At 49.4% G+C, this 24235-nt stretch overlaps 13 non-coding genes across 13 annotated transcripts; 10 read left to right on the top strand and 3 right to left on the bottom strand.

Annotated features, from left to right (window-relative positions):
- Nucleotides 1–14726: 14726 nt before the first annotated feature.
- Trnag-ucc lies at nt 14727–14798 on the bottom strand. The gene has a single exon. It is a non-coding gene; the product is annotated as a tRNA-Gly (tRNA).
- A 342-nt stretch (nt 14799–15140) lies between these two features.
- Trnag-gcc lies at nt 15141–15211 on the top strand. Its single transcript has one exon. It is a non-coding gene; the product is annotated as a tRNA-Gly (tRNA).
- A 381-nt stretch (nt 15212–15592) lies between these two features.
- Nucleotides 15593–15665, top strand: Trnam-cau. Its single transcript has one exon. It is a non-coding gene; the product is annotated as a tRNA-Met (tRNA).
- Nucleotides 15666–19884: 4219 nt separating this feature from the next.
- On the top strand, nt 19885–19958 carry Trnai-aau. The gene has a single exon. It is a non-coding gene; the product is annotated as a tRNA-Ile (tRNA).
- Nucleotides 19959–20568: 610 nt separating this feature from the next.
- Trnag-ucc lies at nt 20569–20640 on the bottom strand. Its single transcript has one exon. It is a non-coding gene; the product is annotated as a tRNA-Gly (tRNA).
- Nucleotides 20641–20982: 342 nt separating this feature from the next.
- Trnag-gcc lies at nt 20983–21053 on the top strand. The gene has a single exon. It is a non-coding gene; the product is annotated as a tRNA-Gly (tRNA).
- A 381-nt stretch (nt 21054–21434) lies between these two features.
- Nucleotides 21435–21507, top strand: Trnam-cau. Its single transcript has one exon. It is a non-coding gene; the product is annotated as a tRNA-Met (tRNA).
- A 305-nt stretch (nt 21508–21812) lies between these two features.
- Trnae-uuc lies at nt 21813–21884 on the top strand. Its single transcript has one exon. It is a non-coding gene; the product is annotated as a tRNA-Glu (tRNA).
- A 198-nt stretch (nt 21885–22082) lies between these two features.
- On the top strand, nt 22083–22156 carry Trnai-aau. Its single transcript has one exon. It is a non-coding gene; the product is annotated as a tRNA-Ile (tRNA).
- Nucleotides 22157–22766: 610 nt separating this feature from the next.
- Trnag-ucc lies at nt 22767–22838 on the bottom strand. Its single transcript has one exon. It is a non-coding gene; the product is annotated as a tRNA-Gly (tRNA).
- A 342-nt stretch (nt 22839–23180) lies between these two features.
- Trnag-gcc lies at nt 23181–23251 on the top strand. The gene has a single exon. It is a non-coding gene; the product is annotated as a tRNA-Gly (tRNA).
- Nucleotides 23252–23632: 381 nt separating this feature from the next.
- On the top strand, nt 23633–23705 carry Trnam-cau. Its single transcript has one exon. It is a non-coding gene; the product is annotated as a tRNA-Met (tRNA).
- Nucleotides 23706–24010: 305 nt separating this feature from the next.
- On the top strand, nt 24011–24082 carry Trnae-uuc. Its single transcript has one exon. It is a non-coding gene; the product is annotated as a tRNA-Glu (tRNA).
- The last annotated feature ends 153 nt before the right edge of the window (nt 24083–24235 follow it).

Here is a 24235-nt window from a genome sequence, read left to right as displayed (position 1 = left end):
TCCACCTGTCGATGTCGGACGCCTAAATTTTAAGTTGAAACACATTCGGGAATTTTACATTGCGGTGAGTTACCTCGGTGACGTTTTCTTGCGGCGACCGGTGCCAACGACCAAGGGCTTGATTGCCCGCTGGGAGGGGCTGGCCGGTCCCAATCCAATAGAACTGGCGTCTCCATCTGTGTCCTGGAGGAACGTCTGGAAGAACGTTAGTCTGCCGATCCACTCTATGGCCGTGGCGTCCACGTGGTATAGGGTAATAAATAATTTGGTTCCCACCAATGTACGACTGCACCGTATTGGTCTTTCTGACACGGACACCTGTACTCGGTGTGGTCTCCTGGATACCCTTGAACATCGATTCACCTGCTGTGGGCACCTTGCTAATTGGCGTTGGCTCAGGAAACAACTTGCTTTTGTCACTAGGTCTGCTGAAGCCGCTTATACTATTGACATCATCGTCCGGCCCGATTCTTCCTTTTTTCCGCGGACGAAGCTCAATACCGTCATGTGGTTGATTGGCCATTTCGTACATTTTGTCAACAGTTGTCATGAAGAGGATGGACACCTAGCGTTTCGCCAGTACATGCTTACTGCTTACTGGCAGCGCTTGCGATTGCCAGGCCTCCGAGATGATTTTGCCAATATGCTTAGCCTGACATTTGAAAGAGAGGGTGTTGGCTAAGGTCACCTGTGTGAGCCATTTTCTTTTATACTGTTTCTGGATTTGCCGCCTTTATGTATGTTTCTTCTCTACACCAGGACTGAAGTTTCCGTGTTTTTTTTTGTTTTTTTTTTTTTTAATCTTTATTTCACAAAGCAGTCTACATTATATAGTCATGTTTTAGGATTTTAATTTCAGTAGTGTACTTCTTTTGAAGTGGCTGTGTTGTGGATGTTCCTTAATATTTTTTTTTTTTTCAATAGACATATTTGTTAGAGGAACAATAATTACGCTTTCATTTGCTCATAATGAGCTGAGACTGAATTGCAGGCATTTATATATAAAAAAAAAAAAAAAAAAAAAAAAAAAAAAAAGGGGTATGATTCCTGCTTTGGGTGCAGGAGGTCCCGGGTTCATATCCCGGACAGGCCCTACTTTTCACTTTCGCGACAACCCAGCACTACGATAAACTTGCGAGTCTCTGAAAGTAAGCCATGCAGCAAGAAAAACAGCATGTCGGGCCACCGGCCCATGAGACTCATAGGTGCGTCTTATGGATAGCAATCTACGTGGCAGGATTAAGCCGTCTTCGCTTAAAAAAAAAAAAAAAAAAAAAAAAAAAAAAAAAAAAAAAAAAGTTGGTTAGAGCGTCGTGCTAATAACGCGAAGGTCGTGGGTTCGATCCCCCCACGGGCCACTACTCTTTTACTACTACGAAAAGGCAGCGCCGATTTCAGCTGGCGAGTGTGATGACCAAAAGATCATCACCCTGCGTGGAAGTTGACAGAGGATCCGAACCCGACTCGTCGGGAAGCGCTACAGCATTCACTCGGCAATGGCCATAATATCTTGAATACACTGGTTCTCAACCGATAAAGAGAAAATGAAAGAAAATGTCCGATTGCCGATGCGTAACAACTTTGGCCCTTGTCAGTACTTGGGCGGGTGAGCGCATGGGAACACAGGGCACTATTTGCACTTTTACTTCCTATTTTTGTTTCTCCTTTGTTTTCGGAGCTACAGCCCGATTCGGTCAGGGAGACGCCACCGTGAAATGAAGGGGGCGTGCTGTGTGTCCATCGCCTCGCCTCTCCTTACCTCTCTCAGTCGTTTCTCGTGCTTGTCGTTTTGATAAAGGCCGATTTGAGAGCGTCAGCTCTCGCGTCAGCTGAGCAAAGTCGAGACAAGTCGAGACACGAGACAAGTCGAGACACACTAAGGGCTGGTATGCAGCGAGTAAGAGGGCGAAAAAACAATAATTTAAGAGCGCGTGGCAAAAGTACTCATACGCGAAATTAAAAGCCTGCTGCGGTGGCCGGGAATCGAACGCGGATCAACTGCTTGGAAGGCAACTATGCTGACCATTACACCAGTTCCGCTTTAGACGCCGTGCAGTGTGGACGTGCCTAGTCTTCCGCTCCGCCGTAGCGTTACGTATAGTGGACTATCATTTTTGTTTACGTGTTGTGTTGCAACTTCTGTGAGTGTTTCTTCGTCGTTGTTTCGTACCTTGTGTTTTTTTTTTCTGTCCTTATTTCAGTGTTTTTTGTATAGCGGTTTCGACCGCATATTTTGAAAATGTCGTCCCAGGTTATTCCTCGTCAGGCTACAGTTAGTTTTGCTTTTGACAAGTCAACCCGCCATGTGCAACCCAGTTCTCTTGAGATTCATGATTGGTTGGTAGATACCTTTGGTGTTCATTCGGATCAGGTGCACACTGCTTATTTTGATACCGAACTGTATGTTTTCTTTGTTAAGTTTATGGACCCACTTCAGGTTGATAAAATTCTTTCTAAATATGGTCATCAAGTTCTCTTTCGGCATCGGGATGATTCTGTAAGTACCGTGCTGCTTTCCAATGCTTCCATCACGTATACCAATGTTCGTGTTTACAACCTTCCGCCGGAGGTGGATAATGTCTATCTTAAGGAGGGTCTACAGAAGTATGGTGATGTAAAGAGCATTCGCCTTGAACGCTGGTCAAGCCAACATCGCCTGCAATGTTACAGTGGTATTCGTTCAGTCGAAATGCACGTTAAGCAGAATATTCCATCTCACCTGCAGATCGGTGGATATCGTGTCCATGTAACATATAGTGGTCAGGTTGGCACCTGTTTTTTGTGCAATGAAAGTGGTCACGTGCGTACCGACTGTCCGCGGAGAGTTTTTGTTTTAAAAAATTCTCTCGAACAGCGTCGCAAGTTAACGGTCGCTGACCTCGTTGCAGGTGGTTCTGCTCTTGGTGTAGCACAGTCCGGTGGTAGTAGCGCCCCGCCACAGGTTTTGCGCACCCCTGATACAGAATTTCCTCCTTTGCGTGCTCAATCTGATGTTGTTCCGTCTGTCCCTCAGGTGGGTGTGCCACTTTTGAATAATAAGAGGCGTCGCCCACACGATGGAAATAGTACGGATGAGGATCTCCCTGAGATGCCCCAGTCCGAGCGACCGGCATCCTCCGAGCCACTGTGTACTGTAGCTGCTCCCTGCCCTCCTGAGGTAGCGGTTCCGGTGGCGGCTGCTGGCGCCCCTCCGGCCTCCGACGCAGCTTCTCTCGAGTCGGGTCGTCGGTCGGGCCTGTTGGCGCCGTCTTCCGAACCGACTTCGATGTCACAACAAGTGGAGCCGCGACAACTTCCTGCTTCGCTGCCCCATACCTCTGCCAGCGGAGCTGCTCCGCTTCCTTCCAACTCTGCGGCCTCGGACCTTCCTGCTCACGTTTCGCCTCCGTGCAGTCCATGTTTGCCGGAAGCTAGTGCGGGTGTTGACCATTCCGTTTTGTCGGATGTTTCCCCCGCGACCCCGGATCCCGCATGTGGACCGGCGCGGGTGGTGTCGGATACAGAACTTGACCCTCCTACGTCACCGGCGGCAGAAGTTCCCTTGCCCGTCAGTCGACGCAAGTTACGCGTTCAGCCGAACGTTAATGCTGTTCGTAAAAAACCGAAACGTAAGGGATCCGCGGAACGGGGTAGCAGTCCCCCTCCCTCGGATGCCTCCGTCACCCCTGCTATGGACTGTGATGCTGGTGCGTCGGTGTAGGTGATTTGTTTTCTCGCTTTTCTCTCTATGGTTCAAGCATACACCTTTCTTACCTTAAATGTTAACCGTATTGAGTCCGACGTTCGCATTGCCTCTTTGCGGCAGTTTATTTACGACGCCTGTGCGGACGTAGTGTTTTTGCAGGAAGTGTTGTTTTCTGATCTCTCTCTACCTGGATTTCAAACTGTTTTTAATGTCGCGCCGGAATATTCAACAGGAACTGCTCTTTTCTTTCGAGAGGGCATTCCTATTACTGACATTGAATTCCTTGACTCTGGCCGTGGGATTGGTTGTCGTCTCTTTGATCTCCGCCTCGTTGTTTTGTATGCCCCCTCTGGTTCGGGTCACACTGTGGCTCGATCGCGCTTTTATAAAGAAGAGCTTATTTATCTTTTGCGCCAGAGTCCCCGGAGTCTCCTGCTCGGAGGCGATTTTAATTGTGTTTTACGCCCTGCAGACCAGTCCCCCAATTTTAATTATTGCCGTGATTTACATGACTTAGTTCGTACGATGCATCTGCGTGATGTTTGGGAACACAAATATCCAACCCTGGTGAAATATACGTTTTTTACCGCGTCCTCATGCAGTAGACTCGACAGATTCTATATATCTGATTTTTTATGTGATAAAATTCTTTCTGTCGATGTTATTCCTACTAGTTTTTCTGACCATTGTGCTTTTACTGCAACTGTAAATCTTAGTCGCCAACCTGCAAAACTTTATCGTTCCCAGTGGATGTTAAATGTTTCCCACCTTGCCGACAGTGCTATGGATGATGTTATAAGTGGCGTGTGGGAGCGATGTCTTCGCTCTGTCCCGCGATACCCCTACTTGCTGGTTTGGTGGACTGCGTTTGCCAAGCCCAAGATTCGTCAGACTTTGATTTTCTACTGTGCTGCTAGGACGCGTGATTTTAAGAACACGTATGAATATTACTACTCTGTCCTGCGTGAACTATATGACGCGGCGGGTACCTCTCCACTGCGGATCCATGATGTTCGTCGTATTAAAGCCAAGCTCTTGAGCCTTAAACGACGACAGATGGATGGTCTGCGAGTTAAGTCGAAACCTCACTCTCTTGTTGAAGGTGAACTGACATCCTTGTACCACCTGCTACGGCATCAGACTCGTCGTCGCCGCTCCTTCATCTCTTCTCTTACGGTGGATGATGGGCGACGGCTTATTGCACAGGAGGAAATGGTTCGTGCTCTTCATCAGTATTACACTAGTCTATATTCTGCCGATGATTCTGGTGAGTCTCTTTCGGATGATGTCTTTGGGGATCTAACTGCGACGATCGCGCCTGACGCGAACGGCGAATTTCTCCGGGAGTTCCAGGTAGATGATGTTTTCGATTTTATTGCTCGCTCTCCGTCCAGTAAATCGCCGGGTCCAGACGGCCTGCCTAAAGAATTTTATCTCCGTTTTTGGCCTCTTTTGGGTGGCATTTTTACGCAGATTTTAAATGAGATTGTCAGGGGGATGGATGTGCCTGCCGATTTTAAAGTAGGGAAAATTGTTTTAATCCCGAAGTCCTCTGGTCGTTTATCTGCTGCCAATCTTCGTCCGCTCACATTGCTGAATTTTGACTACAAGACAGCTGCTAGAGCGCTCAATAGCCGGTTGTCTTCTCTGCTTCGAGGTGTGATTGGTGCACATCAATGTTGTTTTCATGATAGATCTATTCTGACACCAGTAGCCGAATATCGGGATGTTGTCTCGGTTGCGGCGGTTACAAACGTACATTGTGCCTTTGCCTTCCTTGATTTTTATAAGGCTTTTGATCACGTCAGTCATGTGTTTTTAGATCGTGTTTTAGGTACAATAGGTTTTAACGCTTCATCACGTGGTGTTCTTGGCAATTTGTATAGGGGAATAACAGCTCGGGTGTCAGTCAATGGGCAGCTGACGCCGCCCATTGCTATCCGCCGCGGAGTGCCTCAGGGTAGTCCGCTCTCTATGTCTTTATTCGTATTGTCCCTGGAACCGCTGCTTCGGACTATTGCTCTCAAGCTTCAGGGTATGTCCCTCTCTGGTGGGAAGCTCTCTGTTAAGGCATATGCGGATGATGTCGTTGTTCTCCTCCGTCAACGTGATGATATCCCGTTGTTGAAAGGGGCAGTTGATGCATACTGTCGTGTCTCTGGAGCGCGTCTCAATCAGGGTAAATGTAAGTTCCTTGATATTCGAGGATTTCGCGATGCTGACGTCCCTTGGGCCACTTTTGTCGATCGCCATACGTCCTTGGGGATTATCATTGATCGGTGTCCTCTAAAAATGGCGGCTCTCAATTGGAAATCTGTCACCGAGAAGATACAGGGGGCTCTGATGGTCCATGAGCAGCGCTCTGCTACCATTTTGCAAAAAGTCAGAATTTTAGACACCTACGTTCTATGTAAAGCTTATTATGTTGCTCAGCTGTTCCCACTTCCTATGATGGTGGCGAAAAGGTTGCGCCAATTGTCGAGCAGGTTTATATGGAAGGGACATCTATTCAAGTTACGTTACGAGGTAATGACGAAACCGCGTCTCTCCGGAGGCTTGGGCCTCTCTGACATTACTCGCAAGGCGTCTGCTTTGTACGTCCGCCGAACGACTCTAATTGTTACGCAAGAAGTGACTTCGATTACATCCAGGCTTTTTACTGTTGTGCGTCCGGCGAGCCTTGCTCCACCTGTCGATGTCGGACGCCTAAATTTTAAGTTGAAACACATTCGGGAATTTTACATTGCGGTGAGTTACCTCGGTGACGTTTTCTTGCGGCGACCGGTGCCAACGACCAAGGGCTTGATTGCCCGCTGGGAGGGGCTGGCCGGTCCCAATCCAATAGAACTGGCGTCTCCATCTGTGTCCTGGAGGAACGTCTGGAAGAACGTTAGTCTGCCGATCCACTCTATGGCCGTGGCGTCCACGTGGTATAGGGTAATAAATAATTTGGTTCCCACCAATGTACGACTGCACCGTATTGGTCTTTCTGACACGGACACCTGTACTCGGTGTGGTCTCCTGGATACCCTTGAACATCGATTCACCTGCTGTGGGCACCTTGCTAATTGGCGTTGGCTCAGGAAACAACTTGCTTTTGTCACTAGGTCTGCTGAAGCCGCTTATACTATTGACATCATCGTCCGGCCCGATTCTTCCTTTTTTCCGCGGACGAAGCTCAATACCGTCATGTGGTTGATTGGCCATTTCGTACATTTTGTCAACAGTTGTCATGAAGAGGATGGACACCTAGCGTTTCGCCAGTACATGCTTACTGCTTACTGGCAGCGCTTGCGATTGCCAGGCCTCCGAGATGATTTTGCCAATATGCTTAGCCTGACATTTGAAAGAGAGGGTGTTGGCTAAGGTCACCTGTGTGAGCCATTTTCTTTTATACTGTTTCTGGATTTGCCGCCTTTATGTATGTTTCTTCTCTACACCAGGACTGAAGTTTCCGTGTTTTTTTTTGTTTTTTTTTTTTTTAATCTTTATTTCACAAAGCAGTCTACATTATATAGTCATGTTTTAGGATTTTAATTTCAGTAGTGTACTTCTTTTGAAGTGGCTGTGTTGTGGATGTTCCTTAATATTTTTTTTTTTTTCAATAGACATATTTGTTAGAGGAACAATAATTACGCTTTCATTTGCTCATAATGAGCTGAGACTGAATTGCAGGCATTTATATATAAAAAAAAAAAAAAAAAAAAAAAAAAAAAAAAGGGGTATGATTCCTGCTTTGGGTGCAGGAGGTCCCGGGTTCATATCCCGGACAGGCCCTACTTTTCACTTTCGCGACAACCCAGCACTACGATAAACTTGCGAGTCTCTGAAAGTAAGCCATGCAGCAAGAAAAACAGCATGTCGGGCCACCGGCCCATGAGACTCATAGGTGCGTCTTATGGATAGCAATCTACGTGGCAGGATTAAGCCGTCTTCGCTTAAAAAAAAAAAAAAAAAAAAAAAAAAAAAAAAAAAAAAAAAAGTTGGTTAGAGCGTCGTGCTAATAACGCGAAGGTCGTGGGTTCGATCCCCCCACGGGCCACTACTCTTTTACTACTACGAAAAGGCAGCGCCGATTTCAGCTGGCGAGTGTGATGACCAAAAGATCATCACCCTGCGTGGAAGTTGACAGAGGATCCGAACCCGACTCGTCGGGAAGCGCTACAGCATTCACTCGGCAATGGCCATAATATCTTGAATACACTGGTTCTCAACCGATAAAGAGAAAATGAAAGAAAATGTCCGATTGCCGATGCGTAACAACTTTGGCCCTTGTCAGTACTTGGGCGGGTGAGCGCATGGGAACACAGGGCACTATTTGCACTTTTACTTCCTATTTTTGTTTCTCCTTTGTTTTCGGAGCTACAGCCCGATTCGGTCAGGGAGACGCCACCGTGAAATGAAGGGGGCGTGCTGTGTGTCCATCGCCTCGCCTCTCCTTACCTCTCTCAGTCGTTTCTCGTGCTTGTCGTTTTGATAAAGGCCGATTTGAGAGCGTCAGCTCTCGCGTCAGCTGAGCAAAGTCGAGACAAGTCGAGACACGAGACAAGTCGAGACACACTAAGGGCTGGTATGCAGCGAGTAAGAGGGCGAAAAAACAATAATTTAAGAGCGCGTGGCAAAAGTACTCATACGCGAAATTAAAAGCCTGCTGCGGTGGCCGGGAATCGAACGCGGATCAACTGCTTGGAAGGCAACTATGCTGACCATTACACCAGTTCCGCTTTAGACGCCGTGCAGTGTGGACGTGCCTAGTCTTCCGCTCCGCCGTAGCGTTACGTATAGTGGACTATCATTTTTGTTTACGTGTTGTGTTGCAACTTCTGTGAGTGTTTCTTCGTCGTTGTTTCGTACCTTGTGTTTTTTTTTTCTGTCCTTATTTCAGTGTTTTTTGTATAGCGGTTTCGACCGCATATTTTGAAAATGTCGTCCCAGGTTATTCCTCGTCAGGCTACAGTTAGTTTTGCTTTTGACAAGTCAACCCGCCATGTGCAACCCAGTTCTCTTGAGATTCATGATTGGTTGGTAGATACCTTTGGTGTTCATTCGGATCAGGTGCACACTGCTTATTTTGATACCGAACTGTATGTTTTCTTTGTTAAGTTTATGGACCCACTTCAGGTTGATAAAATTCTTTCTAAATATGGTCATCAAGTTCTCTTTCGGCATCGGGATGATTCTGTAAGTACCGTGCTGCTTTCCAATGCTTCCATCACGTATACCAATGTTCGTGTTTACAACCTTCCGCCGGAGGTGGATAATGTCTATCTTAAGGAGGGTCTACAGAAGTATGGTGATGTAAAGAGCATTCGCCTTGAACGCTGGTCAAGCCAACATCGCCTGCAATGTTACAGTGGTATTCGTTCAGTCGAAATGCACGTTAAGCAGAATATTCCATCTCACCTGCAGATCGGTGGATATCGTGTCCATGTAACATATAGTGGTCAGGTTGGCACCTGTTTTTTGTGCAATGAAAGTGGTCACGTGCGTACCGACTGTCCGCGGAGAGTTTTTGTTTTAAAAAATTCTCTCGAACAGCGTCGCAAGTTAACGGTCGCTGACCTCGTTGCAGGTGGTTCTGCTCTTGGTGTAGCACAGTCCGGTGGTAGTAGCGCCCCGCCACAGGTTTTGCGCACCCCTGATACAGAATTTCCTCCTTTGCGTGCTCAATCTGATGTTGTTCCGTCTGTCCCTCAGGTGGGTGTGCCACTTTTGAATAATAAGAGGCGTCGCCCACACGATGGAAATAGTACGGATGAGGATCTCCCTGAGATGCCCCAGTCCGAGCGACCGGCATCCTCCGAGCCACTGTGTACTGTAGCTGCTCCCTGCCCTCCTGAGGTAGCGGTTCCGGTGGCGGCTGCTGGCGCCCCTCCGGCCTCCGACGCAGCTTCTCTCGAGTCGGGTCGTCGGTCGGGCCTGTTGGCGCCGTCTTCCGAACCGACTTCGATGTCACAACAAGTGGAGCCGCGACAACTTCCTGCTTCGCTGCCCCATACCTCTGCCAGCGGAGCTGCTCCGCTTCCTTCCAACTCTGCGGCCTCGGACCTTCCTGCTCACGTTTCGCCTCCGTGCAGTCCATGTTTGCCGGAAGCTAGTGCGGGTGTTGACCATTCCGTTTTGTCGGATGTTTCCCCCGCGACCCCGGATCCCGCATGTGGACCGGCGCGGGTGGTGTCGGATACAGAACTTGACCCTCCTACGTCACCGGCGGCAGAAGTTCCCTTGCCCGTCAGTCGACGCAAGTTACGCGTTCAGCCGAACGTTAATGCTGTTCGTAAAAAACCGAAACGTAAGGGATCCGCGGAACGGGGTAGCAGTCCCCCTCCCTCGGATGCCTCCGTCACCCCTGCTATGGACTGTGATGCTGGTGCGTCGGTGTAGGTGATTTGTTTTCTCGCTTTTCTCTCTATGGTTCAAGCATACACCTTTCTTACCTTAAATGTTAACCGTATTGAGTCCGACGTTCGCATTGCCTCTTTGCGGCAGTTTATTTACGACGCCTGTGCGGACGTAGTGTTTTTGCAGGAAGTGTTGTTTTCTGATCTCTCTCTACCTGGATTTCAAACTGTTTTTAATGTCGCGCCGGAATATTCAACAGGAACTGCTCTTTTCTTTCGAGAGGGCATTCCTATTACTGACATTGAATTCCTTGACTCTGGCCGTGGGATTGGTTGTCGTCTCTTTGATCTCCGCCTCGTTGTTTTGTATGCCCCCTCTGGTTCGGGTCACACTGTGGCTCGATCGCGCTTTTATAAAGAAGAGCTTATTTATCTTTTGCGCCAGAGTCCCCGGAGTCTCCTGCTCGGAGGCGATTTTAATTGTGTTTTACGCCCTGCAGACCAGTCCCCCAATTTTAATTATTGCCGTGATTTACATGACTTAGTTCGTACGATGCATCTGCGTGATGTTTGGGAACACAAATATCCAACCCTGGTGAAATATACGTTTTTTACCGCGTCCTCATGCAGTAGACTCGACAGATTCTATATATCTGATTTTTTATGTGATAAAATTCTTTCTGTCGATGTTATTCCTACTAGTTTTTCTGACCATTGTGCTTTTACTGCAACTGTAAATCTTAGTCGCCAACCTGCAAAACTTTATCGTTCCCAGTGGATGTTAAATGTTTCCCACCTTGCCGACAGTGCTATGGATGATGTTATAAGTGGCGTGTGGGAGCGATGTCTTCGCTCTGTCCCGCGATACCCCTACTTGCTGGTTTGGTGGACTGCGTTTGCCAAGCCCAAGATTCGTCAGACTTTGATTTTCTACTGTGCTGCTAGGACGCGTGATTTTAAGAACACGTATGAATATTACTACTCTGTCCTGCGTGAACTATATGACGCGGCGGGTACCTCTCCACTGCGGATCCATGATGTTCGTCGTATTAAAGCCAAGCTCTTGAGCCTTAAACGACGACAGATGGATGGTCTGCGAGTTAAGTCGAAACCTCACTCTCTTGTTGAAGGTGAACTGACATCCTTGTACCACCTGCTACGGCATCAGACTCGTCGTCGCCGCTCCTTCATCTCTTCTCTTACGGTGGATGATGGGCGACGGCTTATTGCACAGGAGGAAATGGTTCGTGCTCTTCATCAGTATTACACTAGTCTATATTCTGCCGATGATTCTGGTGAGTCTCTTTCGGATGATGTCTTTGGGGATCTAACTGCGACGATCGCGCCTGACGCGAACGGCGAATTTCTCCGGGAGTTCCAGGTAGATGATGTTTTCGATTTTATTGCTCGCTCTCCGTCCAGTAAATCGCCGGGTCCAGACGGCCTGCCTAAAGAATTTTATCTCCGTTTTTGGCCTCTTTTGGGTGGCATTTTTACGCAGATTTTAAATGAGATTGTCAGGGGGATGGATGTGCCTGCCGATTTTAAAGTAGGGAAAATTGTTTTAATCCCGAAGTCCTCTGGTCGTTTATCTGCTGCCAATCTTCGTCCGCTCACATTGCTGAATTTTGACTACAAGACAGCTGCTAGAGCGCTCAATAGCCGGTTGTCTTCTCTGCTTCGAGGTGTGATTGGTGCACATCAATGTTGTTTTCATGATAGATCTATTCTGACACCAGTAGCCGAATATCGGGATGTTGTCTCGGTTGCGGCGGTTACAAACGTACATTGTGCCTTTGCCTTCCTTGATTTTTATAAGGCTTTTGATCACGTCAGTCATGTGTTTTTAGATCGTGTTTTAGGTACAATAGGTTTTAACGCTTCATCACGTGGTGTTCTTGGCAATTTGTATAGGGGAATAACAGCTCGGGTGTCAGTCAATGGGCAGCTGACGCCGCCCATTGCTATCCGCCGCGGAGTGCCTCAGGGTAGTCCGCTCTCTATGTCTTTATTCGTATTGTCCCTGGAACCGCTGCTTCGGACTATTGCTCTCAAGCTTCAGGGTATGTCCCTCTCTGGTGGGAAGCTCTCTGTTAAGGCATATGCGGATGATGTCGTTGTTCTCCTCCGTCAACGTGATGATATCCCGTTGTTGAAAGGGGCAGTTGATGCATACTGTCGTGTCTCTGGAGCGCGTCTCAATCAGGGTAAATGTAAGTTCCTTGATATTCGAGGATTTCGCGATGCTGACGTCCCTTGGGCCACTTTTGTCGATCGCCATACGTCCTTGGGGATTATCATTGATCGGTGTCCTCTAAAAATGGCGGCTCTCAATTGGAAATCTGTCACCGAGAAGATACAGGGGGCTCTGATGGTCCATGAGCAGCGCTCTGCTACCATTTTGCAAAAAGTCAGAATTTTAGACACCTACGTTCTATGTAAAGCTTATTATGTTGCTCAGCTGTTCCCACTTCCTATGATGGTGGCGAAAAGGTTGCGCCAATTGTCGAGCAGGTTTATATGGAAGGGACATCTATTCAAGTTACGTTACGAGGTAATGACGAAACCGCGTCTCTCCGGAGGCTTGGGCCTCTCTGACATTACTCGCAAGGCGTCTGCTTTGTACGTCCGCCGAACGACTCTAATTGTTACGCAAGAAGTGACTTCGATTACATCCAGGCTTTTTACTGTTGTGCGTCCGGCGAGCCTTGCTCCACCTGTCGATGTCGGACGCCTAAATTTTAAGTTGAAACACATTCGGGAATTTTACATTGCGGTGAGTTACCTCGGTGACGTTTTCTTGCGGCGACCGGTGCCAACGACCAAGGGCTTGATTGCCCGCTGGGAGGGGCTGGCCGGTCCCAATCCAATAGAACTGGCGTCTCCATCTGTGTCCTGGAGGAACGTCTGGAAGAACGTTAGTCTGCCGATCCACTCTATGGCCGTGGCGTCCACGTGGTATAGGGTAATAAATAATTTGGTTCCCACCAATGTACGACTGCACCGTATTGGTCTTTCTGACACGGACACCTGTACTCGGTGTGGTCTCCTGGATACCCTTGAACATCGATTCACCTGCTGTGGGCACCTTGCTAATTGGCGTTGGCTCAGGAAACAACTTGCTTTTGTCACTAGGTCTGCTGAAGCCGCTTATACTATTGACATCATCGTCCGGCCCGATTCTTCCTTTTTTCCGCGGACGAAGCTCAATACCGTCATGTGGTTGATTGGCCATTTCGTACATTTTGTCAACAGTTGTCATGAAGAGGATGGACACCTAGCGTTTCGCCAGTACATGCTTACTGCTTACTGGCAGCGCTTGCGATTGCCAGGCCTCCGAGATGATTTTGCCAATATGCTTAGCCTGACATTTGAAAGAGAGGGTGTTGGCTAAGGTCACCTGTGTGAGCCATTTTCTTTTATACTGTTTCTGGATTTGCCGCCTTTATGTATGTTTCTTCTCTACACCAGGACTGAAGTTTCCGTGTTTTTTTTTTGTTTTTTTTTTTTTAATCTTTATTTCACAAAGCAGTCTACATTATATAGTCATGTTTTAGGATTTTAATTTCAGTAGTGTACTTCTTTTGAAGTGGCTGTGTTGTGGATGTTCCTTAATATTTTTTTTTTTTTTCAATAGACATATTTGTTAGAGGAACAATAATTACGCTTTCATTTGCTCATAATGAGCTGAGACTGAATTGCAGGCATTTATATATATAAAAAAAAAAAAAAAAAAAAAAAAAAAAAAAAAAAAAAAAAAAAAGGGGTATGATTCCTGCTTTGGGTGCAGGAGGTCCCGGGTTCATATCCCGGACAGGCCCTACTTTTCACTTTCGCGACAACCCAGCACTACGATAAACTTGCGAGTCTCTGAAAGTAAGCCATGCAGCAAGAAAAACAGCATGTCGGGCCACCGGCCCATGAGACTCATAGGTGCGTCTTATGGATAGCAATCTACGTGGCAGGATTAAGCCGTCTTCGCTTAAAAAAAAAAAAAAAAAAAAAAAAAAAAAAAAAAAAAAAAAAAAAAGTTGGTTAGAGCGTCGTGCTAATAACGCGAAGGTCGTGGGTTCGATCCCCCCACGGGCCACTACTCTTTTACTACTACGAAAAGGCAGCGCCGATTTCAGCTGGCGAGTGTGATGACCAAAAGATCATCACCCTGCGTGGAAGTTGACAGAGGATCCGAACCCGACTCGTCGGGAAGCGCTACAGCATTCACTCGGCAATGGCCATAATATCTTGAATACACTGGTTCTCAACCGATAAAGAGAAAATGAAAGAAAATGTCCGATTGCCGATGCGTAACAACTTTGGCCCTTGTCAGTACTTGGGCGGGTGAGCGCATGGGAACACAGGGCACTATTTGCACTTTTACTTCCTATTTTTGTTTCTCCTTTGTTTTCGGAGCTACAGCCCGATTCGGTCAGGGAGACGCCACCGTGAAATGAAGGGGGCGTGCTGTGTGTCCATCGCCTCGCCTCTCCTTACCTCTCTCAGTCGTTTCTCGTGCTTGTCGTTTTGATAAAGGCCGATTTGAGAGCGTCAGCTCTCGCGTCAGCTGAGCAAAGTCGAGACAAGTCGAGACACGAGACAAGTCGAGACACACTAAGGGCTGGTATGCAGCGAGTAAGAGGGCGAAAAAACAATAATTTAAGAGCGCGTGGCAAAAGTACTCATACGCGAAATTAAAAGCCTGCTGCGGTGGCCGGGAATCGAACGCGGATCAACTGCTTGGAAGGCAACTATGCTGACCATTACACCACCACCGCACAAGCGAGCGCCGCGCGTCCGCTCTGTGTCGGCTTCCCGCCAGTCGGCAGCGGCCGAAGGTGATCGTACCTGGCAGGCGCATTTCGAGGCAGGCTAGGGGAGCACATCCAGACGCATTCGGACAGCGTATCCGCGCACATTTCGCATCCTTTGGCAAGAGTTGGGCGCCGGCGACGCAAGAGTACGCAGAGGACCGCGTTCTGGCGGCATTTTTAAGCAGTGCAGTGCAGGATTCAGCGTCTGCAGCATCTTTCCCACAGAATGCTACGGCGCTTGACGGCAGTCCCACTTTCCCTTGAGACATCTGCTCGGGAAGCAGCGTCAAGTTACCGCTGGCCCCAGCATCGGTGGTTCAGTGGTAGAATGCTCGCCTGCCACGCGGGCGGCCCGGGTTCGATTCCCGGCCGATGCATCATTTTGCTTTTCCCGCGATGATGCTGCCGCGTGGCTTGAGCGCTTGAGATGCACGATCCACAAGAATGTGTAGCTGGATTTCCCTTGAGAAGGACCGAGAACGCAGCACTCGCGGGTCCCCACTAGGACGCTCGCATCATGTTCTACAGACTAGCGTCGGCCTGGCCTCACAAGTTGCTGGGTCCGGGTGCCTCCGAGGCTCTGAACTTTAACGACAAGGAGTGCTGCCTATCGTTGCAACAGCTGCAGCAGCACCGCAATCAACTGGGCCGGCAGTGCACGTGTAGCAACAGAACACGTTATCCAGGAAGTACAGTGTCTCTACGTCTAATATTGGGTACGGTATTTACCCAGTTTCCAGGACAAGCGGTGCACCCGTGCCTCGGTAGCGCAGTAGGCAGCGCGTAAGTCTCATAATCTTAAGGTCGTGAGTTCGATCCTCACCCGGGGCATTTAATTTTCTGTGACTGATGGTGGTGCTGTTGCTAGGGCGCCAACGTATTTCTTGTTTGTTATCCACAACGTTTCAACGCTTCAGCGGGAAAATGTTTACTTCCTGTTATTGCTACTTACAGCTTCCCTTTTCCTCTTCTCCCAGCAGAGCATGAAGCCAAAAGCATTGCTCTGCGACGTTTGAGGTGCGCGCCTTGCCAGTCAGTATGTGCAAAGATGCTCGCAAAGAGAGAGGGGCGCCGACGCGGCACTCGACACGAAATGCGCCAAGCGACCGTACGAACGGTCGAACGAAACGTCCACATCCGGTGTGGTCTAGTGGCTGAAAGTTACGCGTTCAGCCGAACGTTAATGCTGTTCGTAAAAAACCGAAACGTAAGGGATCCGCGGAACGGGGTAGCAGTCCCCCTCCCTCGGATGCCTCCGTCACCCCTGCTATGGACTGTGACGCTGATGTGTCGGTGTAGGTGATTTGTTTTCTCGCTTTTCTCTCTATGGTTCAAGCATACACCTTTCTTACCTTAAATGTTAACCGTATTGAGTCCGACGTTCGCATTGCCTCTTTGCGGCAGTTTATTTACGACGCCTGTGCGGACGTAGTGTTTTTGCAGGAAGTGTTGTTTTCTGATCTCTCTCTACCTGGATTTCAAACTGTTTTTAATGTCGCGCCGGAATATTCAACAGGAACTGCTCTTTTCTTTCGAGAGGGCATTCCTATTACTGACATTGAATTCCTTGACTCTGGCCGTGGGATTGGTTGTCGTCTTTTTGATCTCCGCCTCGTTGTTTTGTATGCCCCCTCTGGTTCGGGTCACACTGTGGCTCGATCGCGCTTTTATAAAGAAGAGCTTATTTATCTTTTGCGCCAGAGTCCTCGGAGTCTCCTGCTCGGAGGCGATTTTAATTGTGTTTTACGCCCTGCAGACCAGTCCCCCAATTTTAATTATTGCCGTGATTTACATGACTTAGTTCGTACGATGCATCTGCGTGATGTTTGGGAACACAAATATCCAACCCTGGTGAAATATACGTTTTTTACCGCGTCCTCATGCAGTAGACTCGACAGATTCTATTTATCTGATTTTTTATGTGATAAAATTCTTTCTGTCGATGTTATTCCTACTAGTTTTTCTGACCATTGTGCTTTTACTGCAACTGTAAATCTTAGTCGCCAACCTGCAAAACTTTATCGTTCCCAGTGGATGTTAAATGTTTCCCACCTTGCCGACAGTGCTATGGATGATGTTATAAGTGGCGTGTGGGAGCGATGTCTTCGCTCTGTCCCGCGATACCCCTCCTTGCTGGTTTGGTGGACTGCGTTTGCCAAGCCCAAGATTCGTCAGACTTTGATTTTCTACTGTGCTGCTAGGACGCGTGATTTTAAGAACACGTATGAATATTACTACTCTGTCCTGCGTGAACTATATGACGCGGCGGGTACCTCTCCACTGCGGATCCATGATGTTCGTCGTATTAAAGCCAAGCTCTTGAGCCTTAAACGACGACAGATGGATGGTCTGCGAGTTAAGTCGAAACCTCACTCTCTTGTTGAAGGTGAACTGACATCCTTGTACCACCTGCTACGGCATCAGACTCGTCGTCGTCGCTCCTTCATCTCTTCTCTTACGGTGGATGATGGGCGACAGCTTAGTGCACAGGAGGAAATGGTTCGTGCTCTTCATCAGTATTACACTAGTCTCTATTCTGCCGATGATTCTGGTGAGTCTCTTTCGGATGATGTCTTTGGGGATCTAACTGCGACGATCGCGCCTGACGCGAACGGCGAATTTCTCCGGGAGTTCCAGGTAGATGATGTTTTCGATTTTATTGCTCGCTCTCCGTCCAGTAAATCGCCGGGTCCAGACGGCCTGCCTAAAGAATTTTATCTCCGTTTTTGGCCTCTTTTGGGTGGCATTTTTACGCAGATTTTAAATGAGATTGTCAGAGGGATGGATGTGCCTGCCGATTTTAAAGTAGGGAAAATTGTTTTAATTCCGAAGTCCTCTGGTCGTTTATCTGCTGCCAATCTTCGTCCGCTCACATTGCTGAATTTTGACTATAAGACAGCTGCTAGAGCGCTCAATAGCCGGCTGTCTTCTCTGCTTCGGGGTGTGATTGGTGCACATCAATGTTGTTTTCATGATAGATCTATTCTGACACCAGTAGCCGAATATCGGGATGTTGTCTCGGTTGCGGCGGTTACAAACGTACATTGTGCCTTTGCCTTCCTTGATTTTTATAAGGCTTTTGATCACGTCAGTCATGTGTTTTTAGATCGTGTTTTAGGTACAATAGGTTTTAACGCTTCATCACGTGGTGTTCTTGGCAATTTGTACAGGGGAATAACAGCTCGGGTGTCTGTCAATGGGCAGCTGACGCCGCCCATTGCTATCCGCCGCGGAGTGCCTCAGGGTAGTCCGCTCTCTATGTCTTTATTCGTTTTGTCCCTGGAACCGCTGCTTCGGACTATTGCTCTCAAGCTTCAGGGTATGTCCCTCTCTGGTGGGAAGCTCTCGGTTAAGGCATATGCGGATGATGTCGTTGTTCTCCTCCGTCAACGAGATGATATCCCGTTGTTGAAAGGGGCAGTTGATGCATACTGTCGTGTCTCTGGAGCGCGTCTCAATCAGGGTAAATGTAAGTTCCTTGATATTCGAGGATTTCGCGATGCTGACGTCCCTTGGGCCACTTTTGTCGATCGCCATACGTCCTTGGGGATTATCATTGATCGGTGTCCACTAAAAATGGCGGCTCTCAATTGGAAATCTGTCACCGAGAAGATACAGGGGGCTCTGATGGTCCATGAGCAGCGCTCTGCTACCATTTTGCAAAAAGTCCGAATTTTAGACACCTACGTCCTATGTAAAGCTTATTATGTTGCTCAGCTGTTCCCACTTCCCATGATGGTGGCGAAAAGGTTGCGCCAATTGTCTAGCAGGTTTATATGGAGGGGCCATCTATTCAAGTTACGTTACGAGGTAATGACGAAACCGCGTCTCTCCGGAGGCTTGGGCCTCTCTGACATTACTCGCAAGGCGTCTGCTTTGTACGTCCGCCGAACGACTCTAATTGTTACGCAAGAAGTGACTTCAATTACATCCAGGCTTTTTACTGTTGTGCGTCCGGCGAGCCTTGCTCCACCTGTCGATGTCGGACGCCTAAATTTTAAGTTGAAACACATTCGGGTATTTTACATTGCGGTGAGTTACCTCGGTGACGTCTTCTTGCGGCGACCGGTGCCAACGACCAAGAGCTTGATTGCCCGCTGGGAGGGGCTGGCCAGTCCCAATCCAATAGAACTGGCGTCTCCATCCGTGTCCTGGAGGAACGTCTGGAAGAACGTTAGTCTGCCGATCCACTCTATGGCCGTGGCGTCCACGTGGTATAGGGTAATAAATAATTTGGTTCCCACCAATGTACGACTGCACCGTATTGGTCTTTCTGACACGGACACCTGTACTCGGTGTGGTCTCCTGGATACCCTTGAACATCGATTCACCTGCTGTGGGCACCTTGCTAATTGGCGTTGGCTCAGGAAACAACTTGCCTTTGTCACTAGGTCTGCTGAAGCCGCTTATACTATTGACATCATCGTCCGGCCCGATTCTTCCTTTTTTCCGCGGACGAAGCTCCATACCGTCATGTGGTTGATTGGCCATTTCGTACATTTTGTCAACAGTTGTCATGAAGAGGATGGACACCTAGCGTTTCGGCAGTACATCCTTACTGCTTACTGGCAGCGCTTGCGATTGCCAGGCCTCCGAGATGATTTTGCCAATATGCTTAGCCTGACATTTGAAAGAGAGGGTGTTGGCTAAGGTCACCTGTGTGAGCCATTTTCTTTTATACTGTTTCTGAATTTGCCGCCTTTATGTATGTTTCTTCTCTACACCAGGACTGAAGTTTTCGTGTTTTAACCTTTATTTCAGTAAGCAGTCTACATTAAAAAAAAAAAAAAAAAAGTGGCTAGGATACCTGGCTTTCACCCAGGAGGCCCGGGTTCGATTCCCGGTACCGGAACGGAATTTTTTCCACACGAATCGTGGCAAGTTTGAGCTGTCCGAGCAGCCGTTTGCCGTCCTGCTCGCAATATAGCTACTGTTTCGTGACCGTCAGCAGAATATAGACTAGGGAAGCAGACACACGACGACCATAGAAAAGGTGTATGGCTTCATGCCACCTGTTTCCAGCGTAGGGCTGAGCAACTGCATCTGCCGAGGCCCGTTAGCTCAGTTGGTTAGAGCGCCGTGCTAATAACGCGAAGGTCGTGGGTTCGATCCCCCCACGGGCCACTACTCTTTTACTACTACGAAAAGGCAGCGCCGATTTCAGCTGGCGAGTGTGATGACCAAAAGATCATCACCCTGCGTGGAAGTTGACAGAGGATCCGAACCCGACTCGTCGGGAAGCGCTACAGCATTCACTCGGCAATGGCCATAATATCTTGAATACACTGGTTCTCAACCGATAAAGAGAAAATGAAAGAAAATGTCCGATTGCCGATGCGTAACAACTTTGGCCCTTGTCAGTACTTGGGCGGGTGAGCGCATGGGAACACAGGGCACTATTTGCACTTTTACTTCCTATTTTTGTTTCTCCTTTGTTTTCGGAGCTACAGCCCGATTCGGTCAGGGAGACGCCACCGTGAAATGAAGGGGGCGTGCTGTGTGTCCATCGCCTCGCCTCTCCTTACCTCTCTCAGTCGTTTCTCGTGCTTGTCGTTTTGATAAAGGCCGATTTGAGAGCGTCAGCTCTCGCGTCAGCTGAGCAAAGTCGAGACAAGTCGAGACACGAGACAAGTCGAGACACACTAAGGGCTGGTATGCAGCGAGTAAGAGGGCGAAAAAACAATAATTTAAGAGCGCGTGGCAAAAGTACTCATACGCGAAATTAAAAGCCTGCTGCGGTGGCCGGGAATCGAACGCGGATCAACTGCTTGGAAGGCAACTATGCTGACCATTACACCACCACCGCACAAGCGAGCGCCGCGCGTCCGCGCTGTGTCGGCTTCCCGCCAGTCGGCAGCGGCCGAAGGTGATCGTACCTGGCAGGCGCATTTCGAGGCAGGCTAGGGGAGCACATCCAGACGCATTCGGACAGCGTATCCGCGCACATTTCGCATCCTTTGGCAAGAGTTGGGCGCCGGCGACGCAAGAGTACGCAGAGGACCGCGTTCTGGCGGCATTTTTAAGCAGTGCAGTGCAGGATTCAGCGTCTGCAGCATCTTTCCCACAGAATGCTACGGCGCTTGACGGCAGTCCCACTTTCCCTTGAGACATCTGCTCGGGAAGCAGCGTCAAGTTACCGCTGGCCCCAGCATCGGTGGTTCAGTGGTAGAATGCTCGCCTGCCACGCGGGCGGCCCGGGTTCGATTCCCGGCCGATGCATCATTTTGCTTTTCCCGCGATGATGCTGCCGCGTGGCTTGAGCGCTTGAGATGCACGATCCACAAGAATGTGTAGCTGGATTTCCCTTGAGAAGGACCGAGAACGCAGCACTCGCGGGTCCCCACTAGGACGCTCGCATCATGTTCTACAGACTAGCGTCGGCCTGGCCTCACAAGTTGCTGGGTCCGGGTGCCTCCGAGGCTCTGAACTTTAACGACAAGGAGTGCTGCCTATCGTTGCAACAGCTGCAGCAGCACCGCAATCAACTGGGCCGGCAGTGCACGTGTAGCAACAGAACACGTTATCCAGGAAGTACAGTGTCTCTACGTCTAATATTGGGTACGGTATTTACCCAGTTTCCAGGACAAGCGGTGCACCCGTGCCTCGGTAGCGCAGTAGGCAGCGCGTAAGTCTCATAATCTTAAGGTCGTGAGTTCGATCCTCACCCGGGGCATTTAATTTTCTGTGACTGATGGTGGTGCTGTTGCTAGGGCGCCAACGTATTTCTTGTTTGTTATCCACAACGTTTCAACGCTTCAGCGGGAAAATGTTTACTTCCTGTTATTGCTACTTACAGCTTCCCTTTTCCTCTTCTCCCAGCAGAGCATGAAGCCAAAAGCATTGCTCTGCGACGTTTGAGGTGCGCGCCTTGCCAGTCAGTATGTGCAAAGATGCTCGCAAAGAGAGAGGGGCGCCGACGCGGCACTCGACACGAAATGCGCCAAGCGACCGTACGAACGGTCGAACGAAACGTCCACATCCGGTGTGGTCTAGTGGCTAGGATACCTGGCTTTCACCCAGGAGGCCCGGGTTCGATTCCCGGTACCGGAACGGAATTTTTTCCACACGAATCGTGGCAAGTTTGAGCTGTCCGAGCAGCCGTTTGCCGTCCTGCTCGCAATATAGCTACTGTTTCGTGACCGTCAGCAGAATATAGACTAGGGAAGCAGACACACGACGACCATAGAAAAGGTGTATGGCTTCATGCCACCTGTTTCCAGCGTAGGGCTGAGCAACTGCATCTGCCGAGGCCCGTTAGCTCAGTTGGTTAGAGCGCCGTGCTAATAACGCGAAGGTCGTGGGTTCGATCCCCCCACGGGCCACTACTCTTTTACTACTACGAAAAGGCAGCGCCGATTTCAGCTGGCGAGTGTGATGACCAAAAGATCATCACCCTGCGTGGAAGTTGACAGAGGATCCGAACCCGACTCGTCGGGAAGCGCTACAGCATTCACTCGGCAATGGCCATAATATCTTGAATACACTGGTTCTCAACCGATAAAGAGAAAATGAAAGAAAATGTCCGATTGCCGATGCGTAACAACTTTGGCCCTTGTCAGTACTTGGGCGGGTGAGCGCATGGGAACACAGGGCACTATTTGCACTTTTACTTCATATTTTTGTTTCTCCTTTGTTTTCGGAGCTACAGCCCGATTCGGTCAGGGAGACGCCACCGTGAAATGAAGGGGGCGTGCTGTGTGTCCATCGCCTCGCCTCTCCTTACCTCTCTCAGTCGTTTCTCGTGCTTGTCGTTTTGATAAAGGCCGATTTGAGAGCGTCAGCTCTCGCGTCAGCTGAGCAAAGTCGAGACAAGTCGAGACACGAGACAAGTCGAGACACACTAAGGGCTGGTATGCAGCGAGTAAGAGGGCGAAAAAACAATAATTTAAGAGCGCGTGGCAAAAGTACTCATACGCGAAATTAAAAGCCTGCTGCGGTGGCCGGGAATCGAACGCGGATCAACTGCTTGGAAGGCAACTATGCTGACCATTACACCACCACCGCACAAGCGAGCGCCGCGCGTCCGCGCTGTGTCGGCTTCCCGCCAGTCGGCAGCGGCCGAAGGTGATCGTACCTGGCAGGCGCATTTCGAGGCAGGCTAGGGGAGCACATCCAGACGCATTCGGACAGCGTATCCGCGCACATTTCGCATCCTTTGGCAAGAGTTGGGCGCCGGCGACGCAAGAGTACGCAGAGGACCGCGTTCTGGCGGCATTTTTAAGCAGTGCAGTGCAGGATTCAGCGTCTGCAGCATCTTTCCCACAGAATGCTACGGCGCTTGACGGCAGTCCCACTTTCCCTTGAGACATCTGCTCGGGAAGCAGCGTCAAGTTACCGCTGGCCCCAGCATCGGTGGTTCAGTGGTAGAATGCTCGCCTGCCACGCGGGCGGCCCGGGTTCGATTCCCGGCCGATGCATCATTTTGCTTTTCCCGCGATGATGCTGCCGCGTGGCTTGAGCGCTTGAGATGCACGATCCACAAGAATGTGTAGCTGGATTTCCCTTGAGAAGGACCGAGAACGCAGCACTCGCGGGTCCCCACTAGGACGCTCGCATCATGTTCTACAGACTAGCGTCGGCCTGGCCTCACAAGTTGCTGGGTCCGGGTGCCTCCGAGGCTCTGAACTTTAACGACAAGGAGTGCTGCCTATCGTTGCAACAGCTGCAGCAGCACCGCAATCAACTGGGCCGGCAGTGCACGTGTAGCAACAGAACACGTTATCCAGGAAGTACAGTGTCTCTACGTCTAATATTGGGTACGGTATTTACCCAGTTTCCAGGACAAGCGGTGCACCCGTGCCTCGGTAGCGCAGTAGGCAGCGCGTAAGTCTCATAATCTTAAGGTCGTGAGTTCGATCCTCACCCGGGGCATTTAATTTTCTGTGACTGATGGTGGTGCTGTTGCTAGGGCGCCAACGTATTTCTTGTTTGTTATCCACAACGTTTCAACGCTTCAGCGGGAAAATGTTTACTTCCTGTTATTGCTACTTACAGCTTCCCTTTTCCTCTTCTCCCAGCAGAGCATGAAGCCAAAAGCATTGCTCTGCGACGTTTGAGGTGCGCGCCTTGCCAGTCAGTATGTGCAAAGATGCTCGCAAAGAGAGAGGGGCGCCGACGCGGCACTCGACACGAAATGCGCCAAGCGACCGTACGAACGGTCGAACGAAACGTTCACATCCGGTGTGGTCTAGTGGCTAGGATACCTGGCTTTCACCCAGGAGGCCCGGGTTCGATTCCCGGTACCGGAACGGAATTTTTTCCACACGAATCGTGGCAAGTTTGAGCTGTCCGAGCAGCCGTTTGCCGTCCTGCTCGCAATATAGCTACTGTTTCGTGACCGTCAGCAGAATATAGACTAGGGAAGCAGACACACGACGACCATAGAAAAGGTGTATGGCTTC

This window comes from Schistocerca piceifrons, unplaced genomic scaffold, assembly GCF_021461385.2.
Source record: "Schistocerca piceifrons isolate TAMUIC-IGC-003096 unplaced genomic scaffold, iqSchPice1.1 HiC_scaffold_571, whole genome shotgun sequence".
In the NCBI taxonomy this organism is placed as follows: domain Eukaryota; kingdom Metazoa; phylum Arthropoda; class Insecta; order Orthoptera; family Acrididae; genus Schistocerca; species Schistocerca piceifrons.
Note: the sequence above shows the minus strand (reverse complement) of the source record. Positions and strands in the feature narration are given on the sequence as shown.